This window comes from Suricata suricatta, chromosome 11 (assembly GCF_006229205.1).
Source record: "Suricata suricatta isolate VVHF042 chromosome 11, meerkat_22Aug2017_6uvM2_HiC, whole genome shotgun sequence".
NCBI classification, from domain to species: Eukaryota; Metazoa; Chordata; class Mammalia; order Carnivora; family Herpestidae; genus Suricata; species Suricata suricatta.
The window spans coordinates 10,016,873-10,024,703 of record NC_043710.1 but is presented as its reverse complement, the minus strand read 5'-3'; the positions used below and the strand labels follow the sequence as shown (position 1 = coordinate 10,024,703).

At 37.9% G+C, this 7,831-nt stretch overlaps 1 long non-coding RNA gene across 1 annotated transcript in view; it reads left to right on the top strand.

Moving 5' to 3' along the window:
• Window positions 1-224: 224 nt before the first annotated feature.
• Window positions 225-7,831, top strand: part of LOC115272345 — an 11,511-nt gene continuing 3,904 nt past the window's right edge. Inside the window, exons 1-3 of the long non-coding RNA XR_003900387.1 lie at window positions 225-339; window positions 546-562; window positions 3,711-3,763. This is a non-coding gene — a long non-coding RNA (uncharacterized LOC115272345). The remainder of the gene's footprint in view (window positions 340-545; window positions 563-3,710; window positions 3,764-7,831) is intronic.

The window sequence follows — 7,831 nt, the reverse complement described above, 5'->3', positions numbered from 1 at the left end:
CCTCCAAGGACAAAGGGTGATGCTGACACCAATGGATGTTGATCTCGCTGTCAGCCCACTACCCGACACTCATCTTGTGAACTTAGGGGCTCAGTGGAACTGCAAGGGTCTCACCAAGCCATGGGGGTCCGCTTGGGAGGGGTCCGCGTGGGGGCTCCGCGCGGGGCTCCTCGCGCAGTGCCCCCGGAAGTAGCAGTCTTGGCCACAACCGCAGTGTTGGAACCACTCGAGGGAGGATGAGGGGCACAACGGAGGAAGCGGCGCCCGACCAGATATCCGAGCTGCAAGCCCCTGAACCGCAGCCTCCACAGAGGAGATCCCGACCCTGTAGGCCTAGAAGTGAGTGTAGGGAGCCTTAGCCAGTTTGTATCTCTTACTAAGAATAAAATTACCTGAGAGTAGGGGAAAGTGTTCCCAATGACCCCCTAGTCAGAATGCTTCCCTGCTTTTTATTTATTCCTTTCAATACCCCTTCTTCCATAACCGACCTGTTTTATTCCTTTCAATACCCCTTCTTCCATTACTGACCTGTTTTACAAACACAGCATCTCCTCAGATGAAGGTAGGTTGGCTCATTTACAGAAGGAGAAAATAGAGTGTAGTGGTTTGGGGATCCTAAGGTCATGGAGAAAGTAGTGGCAATACTAACCCGTGCCTTGAATCTTTTAATCATATTCTCATATTCTTTGTTGTTTAGGAGACGTACATTAGATCTTGCAACAAAAAATGTGTAAACAGAAACTCATGTTCTTGATGATAGTAATGGTCGATCTCCAAGGACTGTGAGTTAAGAGTTTCTCCAATTGCATATTCTTTCCTAGCTGGGTTGGCAAGCATTGCTCGGAGAATCTTTAACTATGGCTAAATAAGTAGATTCTTTTGTTGCCCACCTGGAGCAAGCCACAGAAGTTCCCTTGTGAGAAGTGGCTCTTCTGGGAATCACTTCCTACGAGTCGTACGGCCTGCCCACTGAAATTCAATCGGACCCTCAACATCAAAACCAGAGCTCATTGTCTCTCCCCAAGGTCCGTAGGTCCTGATCAGCCTGTTTTGTTGTTGTTGTTGTTTTCTTCAACCCACTTGCTCTGGAGAATGACTTTGTTTTCATGGCATCTTCAGGTCTGCCCAAAATTAATGCAATATATTCCAAAGAATCTATGCTTTATGGTTGACCTTCCCAAATATATGTTACATGACTGGTGAAAACAAATGTATCCACTTATACATAACATGGTAACAAATCAATAGACGAATTACAATTTTATTTGTAAGATTGATTTAGCAAACAACTATAAAATTCTAATAATTTAAAAATACATTGCTAAAGTCAGACATTTTGACATTCAGATTTTACAGCAGCAAAGATGTATATGGGAAGGTACTTTAGAAACATGACTGTAAAGTCATATGATAATAGAAATGTCAGTGGTCAGGAGTGGATGGAATACCATGTGGAAAGAAGGAAGATGAGGTCAAATCATATCCAACCCTAATGTACCACATAAGAGAACATTCATATTTCTCAAATTCATGATTTCTGTATTTGATTCCCAGTTTAGAAAAGCCATTGTAGTCATAGCATAGAGACTAGATTTAAGAATTTAGGTTCTTCCACTGTGGTTATTGGGTTATTGTTTTATATTTTTTTATTCTTTAGCAAGTTATAGTTAGGAAGCATTCCCAATTTTGACCATTAGACAGTTGGGGGCCATGAAGTTGCTGCAGGTGCCCTGAGGGCTCAAGAGAAGAGAAGCACCCTGCTTGAGTTGTAGCCTAGATGCAGGGAGACAAAGTTCAGCCTCCAGCCTGATGGAGCCATAAAGATGACAACAGTCACTACGGTATTTGACGTGTAATAGTTTCTAGACATCTTTCTATGAGTTGGATTAATTCAGAAGAACACTAAAATTGCTGCTGCAGTAGCCCAGGAGTAAATTCATGCTGACTTGTACTAAACTCAAAGGAATAATTCAAAATAATGAAATAGTGACATAATCAATGGGCTTATTATTAACAAAATACATTTAAAGAGACTGAAAGAGAGATAAAGTATCTGAACTACAGCAAGGGAGTAAACTCTGATAATCAACTAACTGGAGAAAGATTGAAGGGAAAAAGGAGGGCATGTTCAGCTATGAATTTATTTAATGTCCAACTATGTGCCAATTGCTATTTTTGGCTTCTCAATACTCTATAAGATGGGAAAACTAGTTCTTCAAAATAAGGTAGGACTTGGACCAATCAGCAATTGATATAAACAAGATTTCAATATCACTTGTTCCACAATCTTATGCTACATTTTCTCTATTTCATGTGTCATTGGTACATCCATTTGGTAACTGGTCCTTGAGAATTGATTGTCTATGCAGATTGGAAACAAAATTAGTATAAGTACAGATTTTGAAATCAAGTATGTAGATATCTGAGTTGGCTATTGACAAAAGGTTGAGAACAAAAGTCCTAAATCAGGGACAGGATAAAGGTCCATCAGATTCTGAAGAATAAAGTAGTGAATTCTTAAAGCCATAGGGCAAGAATTGTAAGAATGGCAAAGCAAGAAGAAAAAATACTTTGGTTGCAAGAAACAGAAAACAACTCATTCTAGCTTAAGGAAAACAAAAGAAAATATATTTCAAGGTTATGGGTATGTCTCCTAGTACTTAAGAGCAGGTAAGTATGTTTGTTTCAGAAAAGAATTGGAGGTAGGAAATTGAAAGTCATCATTCTTCCTCTACTTCTCATTTCTTATCAGCCCATGTGGTAGAACATGTCAATGCTCTTTGTTTCAAGGGTTTATATCTACTTGTCAAGAGACAAGCCCAGACTAAGGCTATAATATCTTAGTTCTAAATATATATACAATTTCTATGAAAGAAATACTGATAGGTCACATCAGTATTTCTTCACACATTCCCCACCTCTTTTTCAATAACGCATAATGAGGGAGTAATTCCTACAGAAACCAAGCATGAAACAGATGAATGGAACACATACTCAAAAAGTGTCCACAGTTTTTGAAGTAATAGACATCAGTTATTCATGGCTGCTATATCTTTTGAATATTCTTTTTTTTTTTTTTTTTTTGGTTGCTAACTATTGAAAGCTACCTTTCTGAAGGTGAGTCAAAAAAAAAAAAATTCTATTTCCCAGCCTCCCCTGCAGTGTGGGCATGTAATCTAGATTCTGGCAATCACATACTCTTGTACTAGAGTTTGATTTGGAAAAGAACAGCAAAAGATATCCTATGCTGAGCTTCAATTTTGTTTGCACAGATGATATCCTATGGAGGCAGGGAAGGTTTGACCATCTAGAGCAGAGTCTGAGGTAGGACGTAGCAAAGACATCTTCTCAATCTAGATTGGTGGTTTGCCTTTGGACACTGGCCTACAAGCTTAAACTTACCAACGATTCTGTGAGCTCAGTAATATCCTGTTTTGCTTAAACCAGTCAGATTAAATTCCATTGTCTGCCTTCAAGAATCCTAGGGAGTTTTTAAGAGGTCATTAATTAGGTTCAAGAGAGAAAATCAATCAATTGATTTTAAATTCTTGTTTCAGATAATATTTTCATTGTGAAAAATTTGAAAATGCAAGAATAAATTTCTCAGTGACTTTCAAGTGTCTTATCTGAGAAAATTGTTATTAATTTTTTATATTTTCTTCTAGAAATATATTCCATTCATTTTCTCTAATGTTTATGCTACATTTTAGATTATATGACCTCACTCTGCATTGAGTTGAAAGAAGAAACCAGAATGTTGGGGGTAAGGACTAAGTGCTACTTAAATGGATGTTACCTTGATATTGTGAGTTCCAAATATTTTTAAAAGAATACAATGACTCCTCTGTCTCAACTACCCAGTGGAAGAGAACTGATGAGCTGAGTTCCAACAGTTTTACCTCTATGATTTCCTTTTGTCTATGTGCTTATGATTTAAAGTAAATACAAGATTATGGCTCCTAAAGAAGATAATGAGGTCAGGGGTACATTCAAGAGATAATCTAGATCACAGGGCTTTGTAGACATTGATCATATCACAGCATTGTGTTTTTGGTATACTTCTTTTACATTTATCTTGGGGAAGGTGATATTCTGGAGCATGATTCTTACTCTTTCACCCCAACCACACCTAACATGCTACGTCTTTCTCTATCATAGACCTTAATTATTGGACCCTCAAGTCATATTAAAAACCAGGACTGTAAAATAAATCCTGGTTTAGGAATATGCCTGAGATCATTGGGGCCAGAATTTTAGGATTCAGCAGGTCCAGTTGCAAGGAAATCCTCTCACCTCATGGTGCCAAACGTCAAAATTGCCAACAAAAGAAAATCATTGTGCCATTTACTGGTTGTGGGGGATGGAGATGGTAGGACTGGAACTGAGGGTAGCATGTACAAGACCAAACAGACAAGAAGACAAGCAGGAGGGCCTGCAGAGACTACAGCTCTTCTCTCAGAACTGGAGGATGCTAAGTGTCTTCATCCATAAATAGCTCCTTAAACATCTTATTTTACTTGAAAGCAGCCACACCTCTGCAAATTGCTAAGAAGTCTTCATGAATAATCCTTTTATGAGCTACATGTGCAGATTCCAAATACTTTTTATGGTTGCCACCTTCCTCCATTACGTTGGCTTCTCTCAAGTTTTTGATAATTTGTAGGGCTGAACAAGAGTAGTGGCAGAGACTCCTGTGATTGAGAAACACAGAAGCTATACTCTCCCCATGCCTAATTTGTAACTCTCTTGAAATTTGATATATCTGAGTAATTGATTATGACCTTTTTTTCTTACAGGCTATCCAAGTAATGGTTGGTCTGATCCACAGTGTTCTGGGATATATCTGGATGCAGTTATATATCAGAAATTTTGACTCAGTTTCAGTAACTTATGTGCCTATGGCCTTGATATCAGGATACCCATTTTGGGCATCCGTGTTTGTGAGTAACTTATCTCACTGATGATCATGTATTCATTTATTCAATGTATTTGTGACAGCTTCTGTGGCCAGGCAATATGCTAGAGATACATCTTGCTGTCAAGAAATTCACTCTTATATCTACTGAAGATATTTTAAAATAATACATTTATTTATAATATTCTTCCATACGAAAATTCTATTTAGTTGAATGTTGGGGCCAAACAATCATAATCTTACTAAGGGGAATTTTAGATAAGTAGCAAATGTTTACTCATAAGACTCATATTTGCCAATAATATAAGCAAGCTGAGAGCTAGAACTTAATGGTTGGGGCAATAGTAGGGACTTTTAAAAGTAGTTTGGCAAAGAAGAAAAAGCAGGGTACTATTGGCCCAAAAGGACTTTGGAGGAATTCAACAAGGTTTTCTAAGGGATGTGTATTATTTTATACCATGGGGGGAAATATTCACCTTCTTCTATTTTCTCACCAAATTCTCAATAATATCTCCCTGTCTCACAAAAATATTTTTCATTCACTCAGAAATATTCACTAAATACCTAATGGGGGAGGGGGTAGGCTCTGTTCTTAGTGTTTCAGTTAAAGCAGTAAATGAAACAGACCAAGACCCCTACCCTTGTAAAGCCTACCTTCTAAATAACGATAATGTGTTAAAAGATGAAAAGGATTGTGGAAAAAACTGTAGAGGATAAGAAGGTATGAGGTGAACTCAGGTTGCAATTTTCATAAGATAGTCAAGCTTCATTGAGAAAAGACATTTGAACAAGGAACTGAAGGAGTCAAAGTGATAGGCCACAGGAAATATCTGAAGAAAGAATATTCAAGGAAAGCAGTCCCAAGACTAAGAGCAAGCCTGGAATGTTTACTGAACAAATGGCCAATTTGGATGGAGTAAACTAAGCTAAGAGAGGTTGGTAGGAAAAGAGGTCAGCTATATGATAGGAAGTATGTTAACCTAAGAACTTCTAGTCATTATACGTACTATCACTCTGAGTAACACTGAAAGCCATTGCAAGATGTTGAACAGAGGAATGACATGATCTAAGTTAAACATGAAAGAACCATTAAAAGCTAATAAAGGAGCAAGGGTTAAAGCAAGGAACCTTTTAAAAGATCCAATTATAGTTATGCAGATGAGAAAGTATAGTGGCCAAACCAGGGAGATAGTAAAATGAAAAGCTGATTCTGGATATAGTTTTATATTAGAGCCCAAAAGATTTCCTGGTGGGTTGTATACGGGATATGAAAAGCGGGGGGTGGGGGGTGGGGGATAATGGACACTTCAAAATAGTGGATCAAGCAATTAGAAGAATGGATTTGCTATTGACTGAGATGGGTAAGGCTATGAATTTAAAGGGAGTGGAATTTCAGGCATTCAATTTGGGTCATGTTGGGTTTGAAATATCTTTTGGACATCAAGTAGAAATTACCAGGTATCCTTCTTAGACAGAGTCTTGAGTTGGAGAAAAAAATATAAATGTAAGATCATTGGCATACTGATGGCATTTAATACAATGAGACAAGATGAAATTATCAAGATGTTATCTCATCTTGTATAGATAGAGAAGACGTCTGTGGCCTGAATTCTGGGGCATCTCCAGTATTAGAAATTCAGATTGATTAGGAGGAGCAAGCAAAGAAAATTAAGGAGTAAAGCAAGAGAGTACACTATCTTGGAAGCCAACTGAAGAAGACAAAGGTCCAGGGGGGAGAAATCAACTCTCAAAGTCTATAGATAGTTACATGAGATGAGATCTAAAATTGTCATTGGCTTTTGCAACATTGAAGTATTGCATGATCTTGACAAGAAGAAGTTCATTGTCAAATGGAGCTAAAAACCTGACTAAAGTGATTTGTAAAAAGAGTTGGAAGACAAAGAAAGTTTAGAGAACTCTTTGAGTTTTCCCCCAAAGAAGAAAAATAATGCGGCATTAGCTGACAAAGCAAGTGCGGCATATGTTTTTGTACCAACACAGTGATTAACTTAGTCTGTCCTCAGAGTTATGGTGGTAATCCAATTGGAAGTTGAGAGCATTGGTTATCCAATGTGATGAACCACACTTGAGTTACATACATGTACATGTCCCATTATTATGATGTTATCACAGAATAGGAGAACCACAACTAACCTTAGAGTCAAAAGTGAAGACACGTTCTATCCACTCCATTGATTGGTCAGTGACCCATACTACAATTTCACCGGACTAAAATTACCCCTGGCCTCAGCTGATTATGTGCCCTTATTATGCCTAGCATCTTTACCTATCAATTACTTCTGCTTATTAATATTTAAACCAAATGCATAGATTTACACAAGTTGCATAAATTCAGTTTGGGACTACTGGGATTTCAATAAACAGGCAAACAACTGTGTGTAATCTTTTGCAGCATATCTGAGACTTGCTATGGAAACATGGACCACAGACCCTTGTAGTGATTGGCCATTAACAACGGAAATAAAAGAGGGAGGCTTCCCAGAGGCAGGTGCACTGCATTGAGGCTGAGGTCCTTTGCAGTAGCAGTTTCTTCTCCTGGAGATGCTCACCCCCCACATCCTGATGCTTACTGTCAGCTGAAAGGTCACCTTCTCAGAGAGGCCTATTAGAAATACCTCTTAAAGTTCACCCCCAAGACATCTTCAATCAGATCATACTATTTTATTTTCTTCATATTTTGATGAGACATGAAAATCTCTGATATGTCAAAGGCTCCATGTTTTTGAAGACAAAGTGCAGATAGTCTTTTTAAATGCCATAGAAAGATTGCATTCATAAATGCATTTTATACCAACGGGCAAAACATCCATTCTTGCTGCACAACTATCTTTTTAAAAATTCATCGATTCCTTTTTAATTCAAGTATAATTAACATACAGTGTTATATTCATTTCA